The sequence below is a fragment of the Apteryx mantelli genome, chromosome 28 (genome assembly GCF_036417845.1).
Source record: "Apteryx mantelli isolate bAptMan1 chromosome 28, bAptMan1.hap1, whole genome shotgun sequence".
NCBI lineage: Eukaryota > Metazoa > Chordata > Aves > Apterygiformes > Apterygidae > Apteryx > Apteryx mantelli.
In genome coordinates, this window is record NC_090005.1 from 7571131 (window position 1) to 7577082 (window position 5952).

Sequence of the window (5952 nt, forward strand, 5' to 3'; positions counted from 1 at the left end):
CCAAGGCCCGGACCTCGCTCTGGCTGGAGCACAGCACTCATAGCTCTGCTTTGCTCCTGACCGTCCCAGGCCATCTCCACGGCTCCCACACACCCCACAGCCCCTCACCCCACTTTCCTTTCCACAGCAGCCCCCCAGCAGGCAAGCAGCTTTCCCCTGCTGCCTTGCAGGCCTTGCCCAGGTGCCTTCTTTCCAAGGGCTACAGAGGTCTAAAGAGCCCGGCCACCCTCGCAGCCGTCCTGGCAGAAAAGTCTCTTGCTGTGGCCTTCTGGGGGCGCCGCGCTCCTTCGCTGCTGATGGACCTTCCTCAGCCCGCTCCCACGCAGCCCGGCTCGGCCCCGCGCCCCCCTTCTCCTCCCGCAGAGGGGCCGCGGCAGCGGGGGGCGGGGCGGGTCGTGGCGGGGGGGAGGGCAGAGTCGTGGGCGCGGCCGCAGCCGCAGCGAGGGGCGGCGATCGCGGTGCGGGCAGGAGCGGGGCCGAGCGCGGCTCAGCTCTGCTGCTCTCTGCCTCCCGCCGGGGCTGCTTTGCCCGCAGCCGGCCCCGGCCCCGGCCCCCGGCGCGGCAGGGCCTGATGCCGCCCAGGATGGTGCCTTGGCTCCTGGCCTTGTCGTTGGCAGCGGTGCCGGCAGGTGAGAGGCGAGCAGGGAGGGCAGCGAGCGCGGGGCTGGGCGGGCTGGGGCTGCCTGCGGGCGCCTGTGCCCCGTCCTGGGCAATCTCTCCTGCAAGCTGCCTATGTGGCAGGCAGGGAAATGTGGTGTCTCTCTCTGCTCACAAGGCCTGGTTCCTGTGTCAGGGCTCTTCCTCTGACCATTGTTATCTATTGGGTTGAAGGAGCAGGATTTAGTGCTCCCGCTGGACCAGTGACATTGCAATGCCCCCACCGGGGCTGCACCCTCCCTTGCCCGCTCTCAAGGTGACCACGGCTCCCTCTTGCTCTCCACAGCAGTCAACGGCCAGGTGGCCTTGGAGCAACACCATGGGGAACTGGCAGTGCGAGAAGGCGAGGGAGGCACCTTCCAGTGCAGCATGCGTGGAGGCAGCATGAGCAGCTACAGCATGTTCTGGTACCGGCAGAAGCTGCAGGGCTCTCTGACCTTGATTTACCGGCAGTATGGCGGTGCCTATGGAGAAGGTTTCGGGGGTCGCTTTGAGGGGAAAGTGGAGAGCTCCCAGAACAGATTCACGCTGAGGATCCGGGCAGCAAAGCAAGAGGACGCAGCAGTATATTACTGTGGTGCTTGGCGCACACTGGAGCAGGTCTTGAGCAGGGTGGAACAAGAACTGGCTGAGAGGGAGTCCAGACAGCTCAGCGCTTCCTCCAGGCAGCCACAAATCGGAAGGTGGCGCCAGGCAATAGCTGGTTCCAAAAGCAGGCCTTTCCCATGCTTGCCGGGAAAAGCAGAGGAGGGAGGAGTGTTTGGAGATGTGAGAGGATTTATGACGCAGCTATGAGCTCTTCTGGGAAGTTCGGAGGTGTGCGGTGAAGTGCACATTGCCTGAGCCTCCTCTCCAGCATGGCCCAGCTTTTCCTCAGTGCTCTGCTGCTGCTAAGTGAGTGAGTATCGGGGCTTTGCTGCTTCTTTCCTAGCCGTGTTCCTGTGTGCCTGACTTTCCTGGGTGTGAGCATGTCTGTGAGAGCCGTGTGCCTCCAGATTGGAGAACTGACTACCCATTTCCTCTCTGTGTTTCTCCTGATCCCCTGGAAGACCATGGAAATAGAAACACTTGTTGCCTTAGGCTGTTATTGCAGCTTTGCTCTTGTGTTTCTCCTCATCTTGGAGGATTGGCTCTGCGCGAGTCCAGGGTTCCAAGCCCCACACCCTCAGGTGCGCTGCCTGTGGTGAGTCCCTCTCAGCTGGTGGTTTTGTGGCGCCCTGGTAGAAGCGGAATCCTGGAGGGATCCGGTAGTGGATGTCTGCAATATCCGGAGGTACCCTCAGGTGCCCAGGCCAGGATCGCATGGGTCTCCTTCATCAGCTACGATTCTTCCTGCATCTGGTGCAGGGCAGCACAGGAGGGGTGAGCCTCTGCCTCCAAGGACAGTTCCCAGCCAACCGGTCTTTTGCCCTGCTCGCTCTTCTCCCCAGGGACTGTGTCTGCCACTTCTGTGCCATTCCCATGGGAGCAGGACACCTGTCTGGGCACTAACAAAAACCTCCTCCCAGGGCCCCTCATCTCTTTCTTGTGTGCTATCCCCCCACAGAGAGAGGAGCAGCTTATGCCAGGACATCCACCTCTGGTTGGCAGCCTCCCTGGGAGAGTTGCATGGTCAGCTGGAGGCTAGTGGAAGGTGCCTGGGAGTTCCGTGTTGCCGTCTGCCCCCAGAGCTGAGAAGCCCTAGGGATTTCATGCACCTCTCCTGCCATGTATTCGAGTCCCTTTCCAGAACTTGCACAGGTGCTGGTACCAGCAGGCACTGGTGCACAGTGCCTGCACAGCATACACTATGATCCATTAGAGTTTCAAGCATGAGAGCGAGAAGAGCATCCCAGGCATGTGAAGGAGAAGAGGGAAGACAGTGGCCCAAACGAAAGATGTGGTTTGACATGCTTCAGGTACAGCTGGCCCCCTTTTTGGCCCCCTTTCTTCTGCCCTTCCAGGGCTGGCTGACATTACAGCTTCAGGCATTACAGGCAGGCAGAGCTTTTGGCAAAAACTCTGGGGTGTGGAAATGTTTTGGGATGACTCCTGTGTCCTTGTACTTTGGATTGTGGGGCAGACCCGGAGCCTTCCCTCCCAGCCTCGCATGCTCCCGTGTGCTGCCCTGTGCCCTTTGCAGGTGTCAGGCAGGGGCCTCCAGGGTTGGAGTGGATCTCCTGATCTCTCTCCCTCCCCGCCCCTGTGTGGAGGGGCCCTGTTTCCAGGAAGAGCCATGGCCAGCAGCTGGGCCTCCCAGGCTCCAGGAAGCAAGCAGGAGACACGGGAGATGTGCGTGTTATTCCCTGTCCTTCCCAAACTGGGCTCTTCATGTGTGTACCTGCTGCTGCAGCCTCCCAGTGTGCGCATTGCCCAGTGTCGGTGTCTTTACAAAAAGCAGCCAGTCACTCACCATAAATGCAGCAGACAGAACCATGCTGAACACTGCTCCTCAGTCCTCTGGGGTCTTCCTTTCTACTCACCCATATAACCTTCCTCTCACTTTGCAGGATTTTTTTTTTTTTTTTCTCGAGTTCCAGCACTGAAACTTGCAGCCAAAAGATGAAACTGAGACTTCCTCAGCTTTCCCTTGCAGGAGGAACATTCCTGCTTATGGAGCTCATCAGGAGCCAAGGAGAAGTCTGATTCTGTCCCAGAGCACGTTCCCCGAAGGCCAAAAATGGGCCTTCCATGCAGAATAAGACTGACTTTTAAAATCAGCAGCTTGCACACATGGAGAATCCCAAGGGGTACACCCTGAATGGGCGTGCAAGGAACTCCTGGCAAAAGCCAGACCTGAAAAGGAAGTGTACAAGAGGTGGAAGCAGGGACAGGGGGCCCAGGAGGGATATGAAGGCAGTGTCCGAGCATGCAGGGATGGGGTTAGGAGAACTGAAGTCCATCTGAAGTTGAAACTGGCAAGGGATGTTAAGGGCAAGAAGAAAGGCTTCTAAAAGTGCACAAGCAGCAAAAGGAAGGCTAGGGCAAGAAGGAGGACCTGGGGAACTACAGGCCAGTCAGCTTCAGCTCAGTCCCTGTGCAGGTGATGGAGCCTTCCTTACCAGGTCAGCCAGCCTGTTGGCAGAGCTACTTTTGCCCTGTTTAGTGAGGTGGATCCTGTCTCTCCCAGGGAGACATAATTCTCCAAAAGGGTCCCATGGCCACAGAAAGCAAAACCCTGTTGCAGTATCAGTCCACTCCATCTCTCAGATGTGGAGGTAAAAGACAATCAACAATAGTGGCAAGACTAACTTCATTTTTTTGTTTTACTAATCACTATCTTAAGATAGAGCAAAGAAAGAAACCTTGAGCTTTGTATAAAATGCTCCAACTCCTGCCTGGCTTGCCAGGAATTCAAACTGCATAAAGCCAGTTAGCAGTTGCGGAGTTTGCTAGTGAAGACTTCCATTCTCTTTGTTCTCTGCCTTGTATATACAGCCAACCAGGGAGTGTTAGATAGTAACTATACCAACCAAAGAAATGTATATAAGTCATTTACTTATGCTAATCAGGGAAGCCTCAGCCTGATTTGTGCATCAGACATGCTTCCCCTGCAGCTGCTGCGGGGTGGGTGTGTGTGAGAGTGAGAATAAAGGTGCTCTCTGAACTACATCACTGCAAGTAGTAGAGTTTTTCCACTTTTTTTTTCCCCTCCTTTCTCCTCAGGGTGAGGCCCCAGGCACTGCCTGCAGCCCAAGACTTGCAGAGCTGTGTCCTCCATCAGAAGCTCTGTCTGCACCAAAGCCTCTGACATGACAGGGACAGCTGCTCCAACAGGCCCTGGGGAAAGTGCTCTGTGGTGCTTCACCACCATACCTGAGGCCATGAATGCTGGTCTGGACTGAGATGAGGATGCCTTCTTTGTGCCCTTCTGCACCTACTGCTGCAAAACTGTTGCATCTGTTGGCTCTCTCTATCACCTGTGCTGTGTTAGCTCTGTTACCTGCAGCTCTGTGAGAGGATCTATGATCCAGATGAGAGCACTCCTGGGAACCTAAGCAGCAGTGGGGTGGAATGCACATTCCTGGGGCCTCCTCTCCAGCCTGTCCCAGCCTTTCCTCGTTGCTCTAGTCCTGCTCCCAAGTGGGCAAGTGTAAGAGCATTGCTGCTGTGTTTTTAACTGTATTGGGTGTTACTGTGTTTGTGAGAGCTCTGTTCCTGCAAAGACACAGAAGTGATTAGGTATTTTCTCCTGGTGTTTGTTCTGGTTCCTTGTAGGAGCAGGCACATGGAAATACTAGTTTCCCCAAGAGTGGGGGCCTTCTCTGCCCTCATCACAGCTTTTGCTCATTTGCTGCTTCTTCTCAGGCTCATTTCCAGGCACATGTTCCCAGCTGAGGCTTGTGAGTTTTGGACCCTGCATAGGGCAGGGGCTCAGAGTCTTTCTCCTCAGGTGTGCTGTGTTTGGGGTGTCCCTGTCCACTGGTATGTTGGTGGGGCACTGGCACAAGCAGAAAGCAGGAGAGAGCCAGGAGTGGATGGCTGCAGTTTTTGGAGGTGTGCAAACAGACTGTGCCCCACGCTTCCAAAAGAGGATCAGCATCACCAGAGACGTCCCCAGCAACCCCTTCTCCATGCAGCTGCATTCCCTGACACCCAGGGCATCACCTTATGTCTCTGGGGAACAGCGGGACTGGACCCCTGGTGCTGGAACCACAGTGCATGGGGCTTGAGCAGGGTGCAGGGTCCACTCCTGGTGTGTTTTCTTTGCCCTGAAGACAAGGCTGGGCTTTAGGTGCTGTGGTGGGGATACAGTGGTGGAACCGGGCTGCATACATCAAGCATGCCCCTTCCTCTGTCACTGACATTCTTGAGGGGATTGATGGTATTAATGGGGCAGGTTTGCTTTGAGCTGTGTCAGGTCGAGAGGAGTAGGAGAGCACAAGACCAGACTAGCGGAGCAAAGTGACATCATGCGAGAGCCCCCATAATATTTCATTAAAGAGGACAGTTACTGGCAGAGCAGGATTGGGGCTGGGGACAGCAAGAGAGAAGCAAAGTCATCTTGGGGTCCAGCTCTTTCTGCTTCCACACTGGGTGCACTCCCCCGTGCAAATCTCCTTCCCCACAGGGGAGCAGGTGCTGTGGCAGGGAGATGGAGGCTTTCAGGATTTCAGAGACATTTCAGGAGAGGGCCAAGATCAGCCGCAAGGAGGGAGTCATTTTCTGGGGCCAGTGAGCTTCCCCAGGTGGAGGGATGATGCTGGTTCTCCATGTCCCTGGCAAGCGGACCCCACTGTGGCAAGTGACCTACCTCTCGCCCTGTGCATGCATTGCCTTGCTCTTTGCACTCTCTGTCCGCAGGGGTGTGGGCCT

General features: G+C 56.3%; 1 long non-coding RNA gene across 1 annotated transcript; it reads left to right on the top strand.

Moving 5' to 3' along the window:
• Positions 1-1544: 1544 nt before the first annotated feature.
• On the top strand, positions 1545-4823 carry LOC136994414 (uncharacterized). Its single transcript, XR_010886501.1, has 2 exons — positions 1545-3701; positions 4303-4823. It is a non-coding gene; the product is annotated as an uncharacterized lncRNA (long non-coding RNA).
• Positions 4824-5952: the final 1129 nt, after the last annotated feature.